Raw genomic sequence first — 14,993 nt, 5'->3', positions numbered from 1 at the left:
GCAGTGTTCTGGCTACACAGAGGACAGGAACAGAGAACAGGCAGGTGGTTTCACTGTAACTTTCAGGACTGCTAAAGAAGTGTAATTCTTTCAAGAGCTGAAGCCATTCTTTGTGCATAACATTGCTATAGATTTTCTCTGTAATAGATATTTTGTCATAAAATATAGTTAAAGTATCTGGGAATACTTTTGGTAACATTAAAATAATTACCAGGAAGTGAACACTTTACTATTAATGTTTTAATGCTTTTAAAATTACTTCTTTATTCCATAGAAGATTAATATACCTAAAGAGATAGTAATGTACCAGTCATTAAGATAGTGAAACTTCCCAAGGCATCTAGTAAATTTAATGTAATATTTGTGGGCTTTTGCCTTTTTTTTCTAACCTGAACTATGAGGCAAATGTATGTGGGATGTTAATAAAATATTACACAGCCTAAGGACTAGAATTTTATCTGTGTTGAGTAGCCACCTCATACTAAAAGGGGGTTAGTTACTGTGAGCACATATGTATGTGCAGAATAGCAGCCTGCAACATGATGCTTTTAGAAAAGCAGGTTCAACTAGGGAAGAATACGAAACACATATAAAAGAAAGTTCACCTTTGAAAAAGTAGTCTTTCATGATGCTTTTTAAACCAAAGAGGATTTTGGTTTTGCTGTTATTCAGAAATAGTGATTATTTTATAGTTTTTCTGCTTCCATCCTTTTTTTTCAAACCTTTGAAAAGTCATACTGTAAGAAATGAAAAAAATTTCTTCCCCCAGGATAACAGGAAAAAAATTGTCATGGAGAAGTACATATTTCAAGATCAAAAATATATGACATTTATTTGTTTGTAATATTTTACCTTCTACCTTATATGGACTAAAAATATTGTCAGAGGACCTTTTTAAACAATAGATTTTTTTCATACACTGTGATATTTCTTCAATGGTCTTCTAAAAATGTTTTAGAACTTATTTTATAGTTTAATATGACACATACTTTTTATGAGAATGTAATGGAATATTTAGTACAAAATTCTATAGTTCTCTACTAAAAGGAATAATGAATCTTCAAAGGTCAGCTATAAATATCTTTTTTAATGATTTTGTGACTGAAAAGAGCTTCCTAGAAATGAGTATAATCTTTTTCTAGATTTTCCTTTTCAACTAAATCACAATTTGGTAATTTCTACTTGTTAAATTGTTTTCTCTAAATCTCTTGTTTACAGGTACTCTGTAAGGTTCATCCAGTCATAGCAAAGGAGAAAAACATAAAATTGTTTGAAAGCAGCAGCTGGCATTGTTGCAAAGTGGACTGAAAGTGCGTCAACACATGGAAGAGCATAAGTTTTTATTCCTCAACTACTCAGACATTAGATCCCCAGGATACCAGGGTCTCTCCCATGGCTCTAAGTTGGACTTCTCTGAGAATAGGAACACCCTTCAGGTGAGTATGATATGCACAGTTATTCAACAGCAGGCAAATGAGAAAGGATTTCAATGTCTTCCCTTCAGTCTGACTCAAAACTACACAGAAGAGTAGGGCTTTTGCAGCTCTTTTTCCCCACAAGTAGTAACACAGGTAATCAGTTGACACAAAATTCTTCCTTTTGAAGATCTACCAGCAACAAGTAATGCTCAAAGGCTGTGTAATAAGCCAGATAGCAGATACAACAACTTAACCAAAGAATAAGATTAATACAGAGCCAGAAGGAAGATAATACACCTCAAAATAACACAAAATGCAAGCAATGTAAGGGCTGAGTAATTACTGACCACCATATGATGCCAGATACAGAAAGGAAACTCAGCTACAAATGGACCATTCACAACCAGAGCCAAAACTCTGGACATGTAAAAAGCAACCAAAGAAGTGCAAAATACAGCTTAAGTTTTAAATACAAGCAATGGGATTTACAAAAAAACAAAAACAAAAAACCCAAACAAAAAACCAACCAAACAAATAAAAAACCACCAAAAAAAACAAACCACCAGAGTAGCTGTTCCTCTTTTTCTTAGATGCCTTTAAGGCATTCAGTGCACTCAGCTCTGTTACAGAAATCTGAGGATTATTTCATGTCAAAAAATGTCTGTAAGGAACTAAAAAGAGTAGTAATTTTAAGAGAGTGCTAAATGCTGGCTTGCCAGTGCTCAAGTCAATGCAGCAATAATTCATTCTGTCTGAATGTTGCAATTATGAATATAACACAATGCTTTATGTCATGATTCTCCAATTAGTTTATTTCAGTATAAATCCACACTATGGCTGAGGGGGTTGAGCCTGTCTTCCCCTTTCCTCGTTCCCGTCCCCTCTCTTGTGCTAACACTGGCACTCAGGAAAACACATGGTGCACCAAACAGATCTCACATCCATGAAAATTACAGTTAGGAGTTTCATTTTTAAGCAAATCATTGCCAGGTCTTATTCACCTTGGAGTTTGATGCATGTTGAGGTCTGCTCAAGGGAAGGGGTAAGAATAAACAACTAAAATTCTGCTGACTGCTGTTGGACTTCCAGGTAATGGGGAAACCCTAAAAATGGGGCAAAGAGACTGTTGCTACTGTAACCTTGCATAGCAGCAATGATAGTGATTCCTCAGTTATCTCTCACAGTTTCTTTTCCTGCCTGGCAATTCATATATTTTTCTGTTATTTAAGCAATTCAGCTGCAGTAATAATAAGTATTTGAGCATCATTAACTAATGAGAATAATTGCCTATTTTCATCTTTATTAAATCCCTCCTTTTTCTTTGAAGTTATGCTTCTTACAGTACCTCTTTCCCGTAAGTTGAATAGGATGAGTTTATTTCCATAGTGTCTGTTAACATAGGATGTTGGTTTAATAATTATGGATTAAATTCCTGTACAAATTAAATCAAAAGCATCTCTCTTATTGAATTGCCGCTTCAATTAACCCATTGCCTTCAAATGCAGGAACTCTGCTAGAAGACCTCCAAGCCTCCATTCCTTTCTGTCTGGAAATCAGCATCCTTACTTGTGCTGTAACTTCCCCAGGTCCATACAGATTTTACATTTTCTTTGACCTGATATGAAGGGAGCTGTATTTTCCACCCCCCACACACAGATCTCCCCTAGCTGCCCCTAGACTAATTTAAAGGCAGATGGAGAATTTGGCAGAGACTATTGCAGTGCAGTGAATAGAGCCACTGTAGCAAGGGCTTCATGAACAAGCCCATATTACAATGTCATAACATAAATATATAACTAATTAGCTAAATAATGAAGGGGAAACAAAAACAGTTTCTAATGCCTGGGGAGTTATAGAGCTTATAGCTGAAATACCAACTTTAAATAAATATTTCCTTCTGGCTTTGTTAACAGAGGTTGCTTTATTTTAATACACATTTATATTAAAATCAATTATAATGTATATTGGTTTTTTGTGGCTATAATTTGTATTTTCTGCCTTATGTGTCACTCACTCATTAGGTTCCTAAATAACAGAGAACACACTTAGTCAGTTGGCATTTTCCAGTGTTTTAATTGCCTGCTGTGATATAATTATTGTGACATTTTGGGATGTTTTTAACATCCTGAATTAAATATTCTGACATCCCACAGAGCACTTCATGAAAACAGTCAAACTGTATTCAAGTCATTAGGAGTCTACTGTTGTCCTTTAATATTAAAATTATTTTTGACACAAAAAATGCAGATAAAATTAAAGTACTTAACAGCTTATATCGCATGTCAGTTTTCATCTTTAAAATCTTAAAATGTTATTACCATATAATGAGAAACTGCAGAGCTCAAAATATCACATTAATTCATATTTTAGTTTCCTTTTTTTAAAGTAGCTTCTAAAAAATGTTACATAACAAATCTTATCTACAACACTTAATTTTAGGTGAATTTTTATATCATAATATTACACAAGTATTTTAAAGAATAAAATAAATCATTTCTTCTGAATCTTTTTTTACAATAGCTGTGAAATACTGTACATCTTTAAAAATTATTTTATTTGCCACAAAATAGTTCATGACAGAACATAGAATGCTTTGACTTTCAGATTAGACTTCATTTCTGCAAACATTAATTGTTTAATGTGTTAAACAATGAGAATGACACATGTAAAATAAAATGTTGTAAATTAATTTCTAGCAATGGGAGAGAATCCTTAAGAATAAGACAAATTTACATAACAAACAGCCATTACCCTGTCTTGGTTTTTTCAGCCCTGTTTTGCAAATAGTTTAGAACCTTCCTGGTATGTACTAGGACACATAGGAGAGGTTTTGGGAACCACAGAGACAAAAAGGTCAGCTCGACACAGCTCTCCAGTCCAGCCCCTCTGTCTCTACCAACACTGCTACAAAAATGTGTAATCTCATCAGAGATGGAAAGGGAAGTCGGGAGGGGAGTACTGCACACTGGCAATCCCCAGATTGCACCTGGTCCCCAAACTCTCATGTGCCGCTATCTGCACAGCACTGTATTAAATTACACTACAGTCACACTGGAAAACCAGGCATAACCTGCCACTTAAATTACATGAGAAAGAATGGCTCTAAAGACACAAATTGTACAAGGCAATGTTTTAATATATTCTTAAAGTTTTGTTTATACTTACCACTGATTCCCCAAAAACTCAAATGAAATCCTCAATTTATATTCTCACATTTTAGGGACAAAATAATTATTTCTTTTTATCTTAATGGAAAATGTAGCTAGTGTATGACATTAATAATTTAAATTTTGAAAGATTGTATTTTCCTGATGCAGTTTTAAAAGAAATGCATCTCTGTAAACTGAAGTAATATCCCACAAGTTTTAAATGTAAATATGCTTGTTTTAGCTAAAAATATATTGGGCTACTGAGTGAACAAGGTCCATGCAAGATGAATGGAAAGACTTTATAGTTTGTGGGGAAATATTGTAATTGGTAGAGAACCAGAACAGAAACTAGAAATGAGGAAGTGACTGTAAACAGCACTATTCTGTGTTGGCATTAATTTGGTAGCAAGAATATAGGAAGTGAAGTTCTTTCTGTTTCTTAGGCAGAACACAGAAAACAAATCCTCTATATCAAGTCAATTATCTGATTTAAGTGATGAAGATGTCAGTATTACTGAGCACAGTGTGTGCAAAATTAATGTTCATTGTAACTTTAGTGAGAAGTTGGAGAGAGAGATAGTGGAGATACAACCAGGGGACAAATTTGCAGCAAGGATGTTACTTTTATGTAACAATTACATATTTACAATTGCCTGTCTCTTCTGAGTTATTGCTTTACTTGGGTGAGTACTTATTTAGTTCATCTTTCATATTGACCTGAGTATCCCATAGGGTACTTACTACAATAAAATTCACAGAAACAATCACAATTATATGATAAAATCTTCAATAACCCAGCTGGCATTTAATGCTGACACGCTGTCCACACATCAGACTCCTATGCAGGCTTGAATCTTTTCCTGTTCAAATCACATCTTCACATTTTATATATCTTTAAAACAATTTCAATGAGTTATTAAAATTCCCAACAGCAGATGTGGGTTTTAAAAGTCACAGGGTTTGCAGTTTGCACCAACAGGATATATGAGCAAATAGCCTGCTAACATAAGTGAAACTTGCAAGGATATGGAACCAAGAAATTAGAGATTAATAATAACATGGTTAAAACTAAGCCCACAAAAATTGTGTTTGCATTTATAGCCAGGAGCAGATCACCACTTGTCTTATATTGAACCACTTTCCAGTATGTTATAAGACCATGAAATTCCATGAGACCAAGTTCAAGGTCCTGCACCTGGGTCAAGGCAACCCCAAGAACAAATACAAGTTGGCAGGAGAACGGACTGAGAACAGGCTGAGGAGGAAGACTTGGGGGGTGTTAGCTGATGAGAAGCTTAACATGACCCTGCAATGTCCACTCACAGCCCAGAAAGCCAACAGCATCCTGAGCTGCATCAAAAGCTGCATGGCCAGCAGAGCAAAAGTGCTGTTAAGTGCCAGATGCAAGACTTTGAAAATATTTTCTAGAAGTTTTATGGGATTTTTCTTTTATTGCAGGAATATCTAATAAATATTTCTATGTTTATATGTTGAAAGATGTTAAAAGATCATCTCCTCACTTTGTTAGAAAATAAGCACCCATTTAACAAAAAAACCTTATTGCTCTAGTCACTGAATTCATTAATTGCTCTGAAAGAGTATGGAGTTACTGTCATGTATTTACTCTACATAGTTCTTCAAAGAGTCAAAGATCAAAGTCCTGGGTAAAATAATGCTCATATTTCAACACCATCAGCAAGCTATTGCGATAAATAAATTGGATCATTATCTTTACTGAAGGAACATTACATTACATTAGCATTTTAGTTCAAAGATTACTATTCTCAAATATGTTTCCCACTCACTGCCACCTACTATGCTCCACATTATGGAACTGATTTAGAATCCAAAATCTTTTCATTCTTTTCTGATAAAAATAAGGTAGAAAATATGTACCAGAAGTATGTGTAATAGTGTCCACTCTGGCCAGACATCTAGGCCAGGGAAAAGATTACTGCAAGACCAAAGAAAACCTCAAAAGAAATATAAATAACACAAACCTAAGACACAATCAGCAGTGCAAAACTCTACAGGTTCAATGAGGAAAGTCGCTTGCTGAAATGAACACAGGTTGTCCTTCTGTCCAGAAAAGTGCTATAGGAGTTTTGATGTTTAAATGTACAAACCATCTAAACCCAAGATTTTAAAGATAAATTATAAAAACTATGGTGAATGAAACAGATGGCAGAAAGGTACAGAATACTTTAGCAGACCATCAAGTGCTCCCTTGCCAATGGTTCACGTTCTAACTCTATGGGTTCCCCAAAATATCGAAATATAAGCCATCCTTGAGACAAGCTTCCAGGTTATCTCTGACAAATCCCTCTTGACAATGCTTCTTCACCTCTTAAATAAAAAATTCAGACTCCACTCTTGGTTCCAACTATAGGAATTTAAACCTCTCTCCCTCAAGAAATATCTGTAACCATGAACCTCTGGGAGATTTGGGGGAGAATGTGCTCTCTCTTTATACTACTGACACAGTGACATCATGCAGAAAGAAATTTGTCATAAATTGGATCAGAAAGAAGAGCCAAACTTTAACTTTCAGACATTTTTGTTAAAGACAGGAATACTCAATAACAGTCTGCAGGTTGTTGTAGCCGCCATTACAGAAAGTGAGTCCTAGCACTGATTTAGAAAACATTACAACTGCATTTTGTCAGTGGCCTAATCCTGTAGTAAGTATTAGGTATGGTCTGAGAATGCCTCCTAGATGAAGCTGCTTAGAGGATTTGGTAGAGATAGGGTTCCCAGATTGCTGCCAGACTAAAGCAGAACATAGGAAAATTCCAAGCAGGACATGCACAAAAACACATCTGGACACATACACATATTAAAAGAAAAAGAAGCAAAGGAAGTCAAGTGCATCTAGAATGAAACAGCTACTAATTAAGGTATTTAGGGATCATACTTTAGGCTTCATAAGGCATTTATTTAAGATACTATAACAATTCCTTTGATTTTGAGGTCTAGTAGTACTCTCCCTCCAAAACAAATAGCAATTTTTTGGGAAAATAGAGGAGACAAACAGAAGGAAGCATATATACTGCAAGCTGCATAACCCATTAGGCTCTAGCAAGGCAGCTTGAGCACTGGAAGGCAGTCAGTGAAGTCACCTCAAGTGCTAGGCAGCTGTGCTTACAGGCCATTTCCAGCCCCTGAGCACTGTCCTTTCGGACTGGCTCAGATAGCGCTGTGCTCTCTGCGGTCAGCAGGTGAAGCATGAAACCAGTGCAGGAAAGAACTTTTGGTATGCACTTAAGTTCATAATTAGGAACGGGTAAGTGGATGCTTGAAGTTAATCACCTGCTTAAGTGCTTTTCTGAATTAGAGCCATACATTGATATAACTGATAACTATATCTTTACGTAGACTGCATTTTATAATTCTACACAGAAGCAGGGAAAGAAAGTGTTCAGGTTAAAGGAAGTGAAATAAAGCTGAGTAAATTCTATTCCTGCTAATTTTGTTAGCTTTTTTCAGTGCTGTCACACCAGTTGGAACTTAATTTAGAAATCTGTTTGATTTTTGTAATTTGAGATTGATATGTTTCTTAGCAATAGCCTATTTATACAAAAACATTTCATTTCCCTTTTGCTTTTTTGCTTTCCTTCATATTATAACAATTTGTACCATTTCTTACCTCTATTGCTAAACAGATACGGTTGTTAGGTTTGCAGTAATTCCAGCCATAATTGTGCAGTGTATATGTTTCCTGTCCCTCACCCCAGTGAGAAGCTTTCTGAGTAAATATTTACTAATTCTTTATTTCAGTGCAGTATAATTAAAATGATGATTTTTAAAGAACTGTAAATACATACAGTTGATATTATTAAAGCATATTTAAAATCATAATAAATAAGAAAACATGAGCTAGAATTAGTGTAATCCTGTTGCTCATTATAAACAACTCAACATTTATTTCTGAAAATGATTATTCAGCATGGATAGATAGAATGTTCTATGTTCACTGAATTCATACAAAATTGCTTCCACACCTTTGTGTTTACTAAATATTCTCCAAAATGTCATAAGAAGTGGAAACAACATTGTTAGCTGTTTTAAAAAACTCCCAGATTTACATAAATGTAGTTTGTTCTGCTCACACCAGAACAGAGACAGACGTAGTTACAACAGTTACAGCATCATCAAGGGCACCTATTCATCCATAGTTTGATCTTTGCTCTCTAAAAATTGTTCTTCAGTACTCACTGCATTTCATTTCAGAGGTAGAGAGCTATCCCTATGTCTGTTATATTGCAAGTTTGTTATGACACTTTTCTCCAGAAAAAGAGATACCATACATAGCCTCAGTCTTGCATAGTTTAAACAATGCTTTACTAAACACTCACCTTGGAAAAAGTGACAAAAATGGTTAAAGAATGACAAAAAACCCAATTATTTTGCAGATCTAGAGCTGAGTAATGAAATAAGAACACAAAGATATTTATTTTTTACCTGCAGTCAAGTAAATTATGATGGAATTATAAGAAAAGCAAGTACTTGTCCACATAAGTATTCTGGCAGGACCAAGGCTTTAAGTAATTAAAAAAAAAAAAACAAAAACCCACCCAAATGCAGTCATTAGCTCAGTTTTCCCTTTTCTTAAAGTCACCCAAAGATATGACATATTTATAATCCATTAAAGGTAGAACAAACTATATCTGTAACAAGTGCAAATTCAGAAATATTGAGACATGTTTAAAAGTTAGTCTGAGAACAAATCTGTCTCCTATCTGCTAAGTCCCTAGAGGCTACAACCTTCCTTGAAACTAATTTCTCTTACTCAGAAACTCTCCAAACTAAATACAGTCTGTACAAATGCCTCAACAAAGAAAAATTCTTTCTATTTCTTCTGAGACTATTTGAGTGTTGATTTCTATTATCTTCCTATTTCTTCTTGACTATTTGAGTATTAATGCAACAACTTAACTCTCTTTTACAAATTTGTTTCCTGTAGAAATTCACTATGTCCTCTTCCTCAGACTCTTTCTCACCCTCCTAAAAAGGGAAGAGTTTTTCACATCAAGTAGTAAAGAAATCACTTATTGTAATAAACCTATTTTACACCGACACCTTCTCCCAGGTAAATATGGTTAACTGCTCCCAGGTGAATTCCCTCTTCTACCTATGGACTTCCCAGAGCAGTAGAGAGAGGTAGCTGTTCTCTCTGTACCCAGTCATTGATTTATTAACAATGAATAACATAGAGTAAGCTAGGTAAAAAAAGTTCAATTGACTATCATAATAGGCCTGGTTCTAGCTCTAAGTTTGGGTAATCAGGTTAGATAAAAATAGCCTTTGTGTTCTATTTTCTAATCTGAAATGCATCTCTTTCAGAAGAAAGGAAAGAAAAGGAAACAGATATTGATTATAGCTGTGTTGGTTTCATCTAGTGATGGGGTAATTTTTGTTCCAGTGGCTGGTATGGGGCTAGATTTTGGATTTGTTCTGAACATGGGGTTGATAAAGGAGAGATGTTTTTGTCATTGGTTGCTGGCTGGGGTGAAACCACCACAAGCCCTAATTTAGGGAGTGATGAGCTTGTGTTTTGTATTTCTCAGCTCTTGTACTGGGTAATTTTTGAATATATTTTCCTTTGCTATAATTCTTTTGAAGTTGGCATATTACAGGGTTTTTTAAATTCTGCTTTTGGTTTGCTTCATTGTTCTGTTGCTTATTGGGATTTTTTTAATAATAATGATGCTGCCTAAAAGCCCATAGTATGTGCTGGAGATCGGAGTATCAGTTATGTTAGAGGCAAGCGAGCAGATCTTCAAACAACCTTTCCATAAACTCCAGGATCCCCACTCCTCCTCAGTGAAAGACCTGAGAGGACCAGATCACTTAATATTTTGAGGAAAGAAGATTTCTAAGTCATAATTTCTTAAACAAATTATACCAAAATTAAAAAAAGCTATCTAAAAGGAGCCTCAAGAAGCTTATGGAGCTTAGAGGTTTGTATACCTTGTACCAAGAGGATTCCCTTACAACTTCTTTGTCTAGCTACTCTTGCCAATTGCTTGTACAAAGAAGCTGTATTTCTTCTCAATAGGCAGTAGGAAAAGGTGTCATAATGACCATTTCTTTGCAAACTTTTGCTGCACTGGTAAGACCCCACTCATCCATGTCTAATTTTTTTCATATTTATAAGAAGCTACTTGAAAGAAGAAAAATGTGTAAGATTATGTTTCAACATTCCTTTCTTTTGACTTCAGTTTTCATCCTGAGCTTTGCTTGCATGAAAAGGAATAGCTACAGGGGTTTGTATGTGTGTACATAGGGATATTGATGTCTGTGTGTATACATATATGTGGTTTTGCTTCTGAGAGAGAAAAATCTGTTGCAGGTGACCTAGATTCTGCATGGAATTGAACTGTTTCTTCAACTCCAAGGTGTTTTTGTTGTTTTCAATGTTACAAACTGGCATTTTAAGGAAGTATAGTGGTTCAGAAGGATTTGGTTTACATGCATTTCTCTGCTTCATGGCATTTTATTTCTTGGCTGAATACCTCTGTAACTAAGAAGAAATATCTTTCCAGATGATCCAAAGGGTGACCTTTTTTCCACTGTTTCCCAACAATCTCCAGCACTGTTTAAGTTTCTATCTTTAGATAAACCTACTTCCTCATTTTCTCTGCTCTATTCAGGGCACAGATGTATTTCCAAGAGTAAATACTAGCTGTGGATGGTATAGCCAATTCCCATGTTGGATAGAACAGCTGAACATCATATACTGTGAAGGGTCACTGTGAAGTGCAAAAGAGAAAAGCAAAATCAAATAGCTGAATGGGTGCATGGCCTGTTTGGTGACCTACTGTATATCCATGTCTTATCATGAGTGCCAATCTGAGTTCAAGTTTCTGCTTCATTTGTTTCTCCAGCTTGCTTTTTTTCATGCCTTCCCCTTGGCTTTTGTCCTCTACTGTGTATATATTTATCCCTCTACTGTGTATATATTTATCATCTCATCCTAGATATGGCTCTTGTATTATCTATGACATAAGTTACAGTAGCATTATTTTATTAGCAAGCTCCAAGGTTTCACTTCTAAGGAAACAAACAAAATGTATCCCAAATAATATATGCTGTAAAGAATGGTGATAGAAGTTGTATAATAATATCAAACACTTAATGATGAACTCTCTTCATATTGAGATATCCTTGGACAACATTGATTTGCCACATGCTGTGTAAGACTATTTATGACAACTTTGATCAGAAGTACTCAAATTTAAGAAACAATTGGGCCACAGATGGTAGTTAATCTAGTCTTTGACTAAGTTAATTGGTTTCATAATTGGGTACACATGGAGCTCTTTAAACATTAATCACAGTCCTCTTAGATATCTTTAACAAGAGAAAGTATGGCTGTTCTAACCAAATGCTTTGTGAAGCTGAAAATAACCAGGAAGTGCTGTCCTAGGGAAAAAAAACCCCAAACCTCAGAATGCTGTGATTATATTTAGTTCTGCAGAGATAAGAAACAGCAAGATGAGAATTGGCATGTTTGATTAAATGTAAGAAACATTTTGTAACTGCACAGAGGTAGGAAACTTGTTACTGTTATCCTTTCACTGGACATAGAATTGAAGATCAAAATTGCTTTGGATTTTAAAAGCTTATGCAATTTCTACAATTAGTTTTCTGTTAAATCTCTTCCAGTTTCATAGACCTGTGGATACAGTAATGAAATACTTAAATTATCAGCAACAAATGCAGTTGGCTCAAGACATTCTGAGCACTTCCTTTGACTCTCTAGTCAGATGGAGTACCTCACTAGACTCTACATTAACGCAGCAACACCTGACTAATGAAAGTTGAGGAAAAGCTGATTGAGCATAAAAGGCTAAAAATATGAGAAATAATCCAAATAGGAAGGTCTTATTATAAGGGTATGAAAAGTACTCGCTACATAACCTTGTCAGCCAAATCTGACTGTGATGGTACAGATGACAAATCTGATGAAGTGATGGTACAGCCTTGGCTTGTAAAATATTTGTGTAATATTTAAGTGGTTAACTTTAATTTTTAACAGTGAAGCTCTACAGTTAATATAGAGTTTCTACCTTAAAGAACAAAACACTGTCAGCTCTAATACTAGCATTCTGTTTTTTCTTTAAGCCCAAGACTCTAGGACCAGAAGACAGGGGCCTCTTGGTTTTCTTTGAAAGAGACTGTAAAAATAATGCAGAAAAGGTTGAAAATATACCTTGATTCAACCCTAAGCAGAGAGGCAAGGAAAAAAAATGCAAAATGGAATAGACTACGGAGAATGTTTGGAGAAGGAATAGATCTGAATCACTGTGGCACTGGGCCCAAACTTGAAGGAGAGGGATGTCAGCATTGCTTTGAAGTGCTGCACACCAGCTTCTCAGCCAACTTATTCTGCACTGTGGGGAGGAATTGCCAGGGAATATAGATATCAAGCTGTGAAAACATCCTTCATGGCAAATGGTGGGAAATTAAACACATTATAAACAAGAGGAGGAAAAGGAAGAAACCCTCAAAATGTTTGAGTTTTATCGGGAAGTTGCCTTGCGTAAGACAGAGAAGGAAAGGATTACTTCTCTTTGCATTTCAATCCATGAATATTTGAAATGAAAAGGCTTTTTCAAGGATGATCAAATTATGGGAAAGGAGAACAGAAATATCACACTTTTTCTCATGATAATCTGCAGTAGATCATCTCTGCTGTCTACTTTTCTCAGCAGGAATCCAATGAGGAGCTGTTCTGTTTGTCACATTCAGCCTACTGTGACTTCATTTTTTTATTATCTGAGGGAATTATTTAATGTAGTCCTAAAAAGGAATACTTAATATGAATCTATACTTGTTCTGTTACTTTGTTTGAATTAGGCTAATACAAAAACAGTCTTTAAAATTAATGTGAAATGGTAAATGTAAGAAAATAATAATTAAAAAACTTCTTGAGAAATAACATGAATGAAAAAACCCTCTGTGTTTGATTATAAAATCTCAGTATGAAAAAAGGGAAAATAAGAGATCATCTTGATTATGTTAACTGCCTTTACAAAATAGAAATGTTATTTTCAGTACATTCACAGCACTACTGAGATTGATTACAACCACATGAAAAGATACTTATTGAGACCCAGTGGACAAAAATCCAAATATTTCAAGAATGCAGTTAGGTGAAGAAATCTAAGGTCACAGCAAACTAAACCCCACAAGACTGATCTAGCTACTGAAATTGTTGCATTACAGTAATAACCTTTTTTTTTCAACTTATTTTGGATTTGAGAAGTCATGTTACTCTCCCTGTTTTGCTAAAGGGATAGTGAATTTCATACAGAGTATTCCTTCTTTTTTTCTACTTTTTTTCAATTCAAGAAGTTTAGCTTGAAAATGAAGATACAGAACTGGTAGGAAAAGAGGGAAAGGGGAGATCGGTGGGGGATTCAGAATATAGCTTAAACCACATGCAATTCAGCTAAAAGAAATGCTATACTCAAAATTGATAGGATGAAGCATAAAATTGTAATAAAAATATTTGTTCTAAATCAATCTATTAATAGTTCTGCTTCAAGAGGTGATCATTTTGCAAGTGATGGTACAGGAAATAAACTTCCTTACCCAAGTGACTACCACTCAGAGTGAATGCTGGTTAGGTAGGTTAGAAAATTTCAGCCTATTCTGGAAACTGCAGCTGGAAAGAGGTGCAGAGGACTCCAAAACATGAATTTCTGCAGTAAAATATGCATACACCTTCCTCATCACTGACTCACACTCCTGGGGAGATGGTAGAGACCTAGGAGGTGATACCCTATGCTCTGCTTCCTGGGCAATGGTGCTCATGGAGCAGCCAGCTTGAGAACTGGGCGTTGCTTATGCAATCCTTAATTTATATTGCAATCCTTCAGGGAGAAGGAACCACCTGCTATGATGCTCCACACATGCTGCATCTTGTCACATGCTCTGTTGGTTCAACTTTCATACAGGGAAACCTACCCAATATGTCATTTTTTGGGGAAAAAACTTCTTGCTTAGCTTAATAATTGAGCTGTAGTCTGCAACAGAAGTAGCAGTCTTTTGTCTTACTCAGCTTTAGCAAGTTCTTAGCTTCTGTAATTGGAAGAGTCATTCATGAAGACATAAACAGTTCTTTGTCTTTTCAATTATAATGCAGGTTTGGATTACCAGGGCATTCTCTGATGGCTGGCTCAGTATTTCATGTCCACCTCTAATATTAAGCTGCAATTAGTGATCTATTCTCTCTGGATTTAATAGCAGTATATTTTCAGCTGCAGAGTTGCTCTGGTGATGGCATACTTAAATTACTTGGCCACATGGGAAACTTTAGAGAGAGTGAGTGACATTACTTGGCTGTGTGGAACATAGGATAACAGTTTAAATGGAAGGAAAATCAGCCATATTTGATAGATAGTGCTATGGGGACATC

Source organism: Lonchura striata, chromosome 4 (assembly GCF_046129695.1).
Source record: "Lonchura striata isolate bLonStr1 chromosome 4, bLonStr1.mat, whole genome shotgun sequence".
NCBI lineage: Eukaryota > Metazoa > Chordata > Aves > Passeriformes > Estrildidae > Lonchura > Lonchura striata.
Note: the sequence above shows the minus strand (reverse complement) of the source record.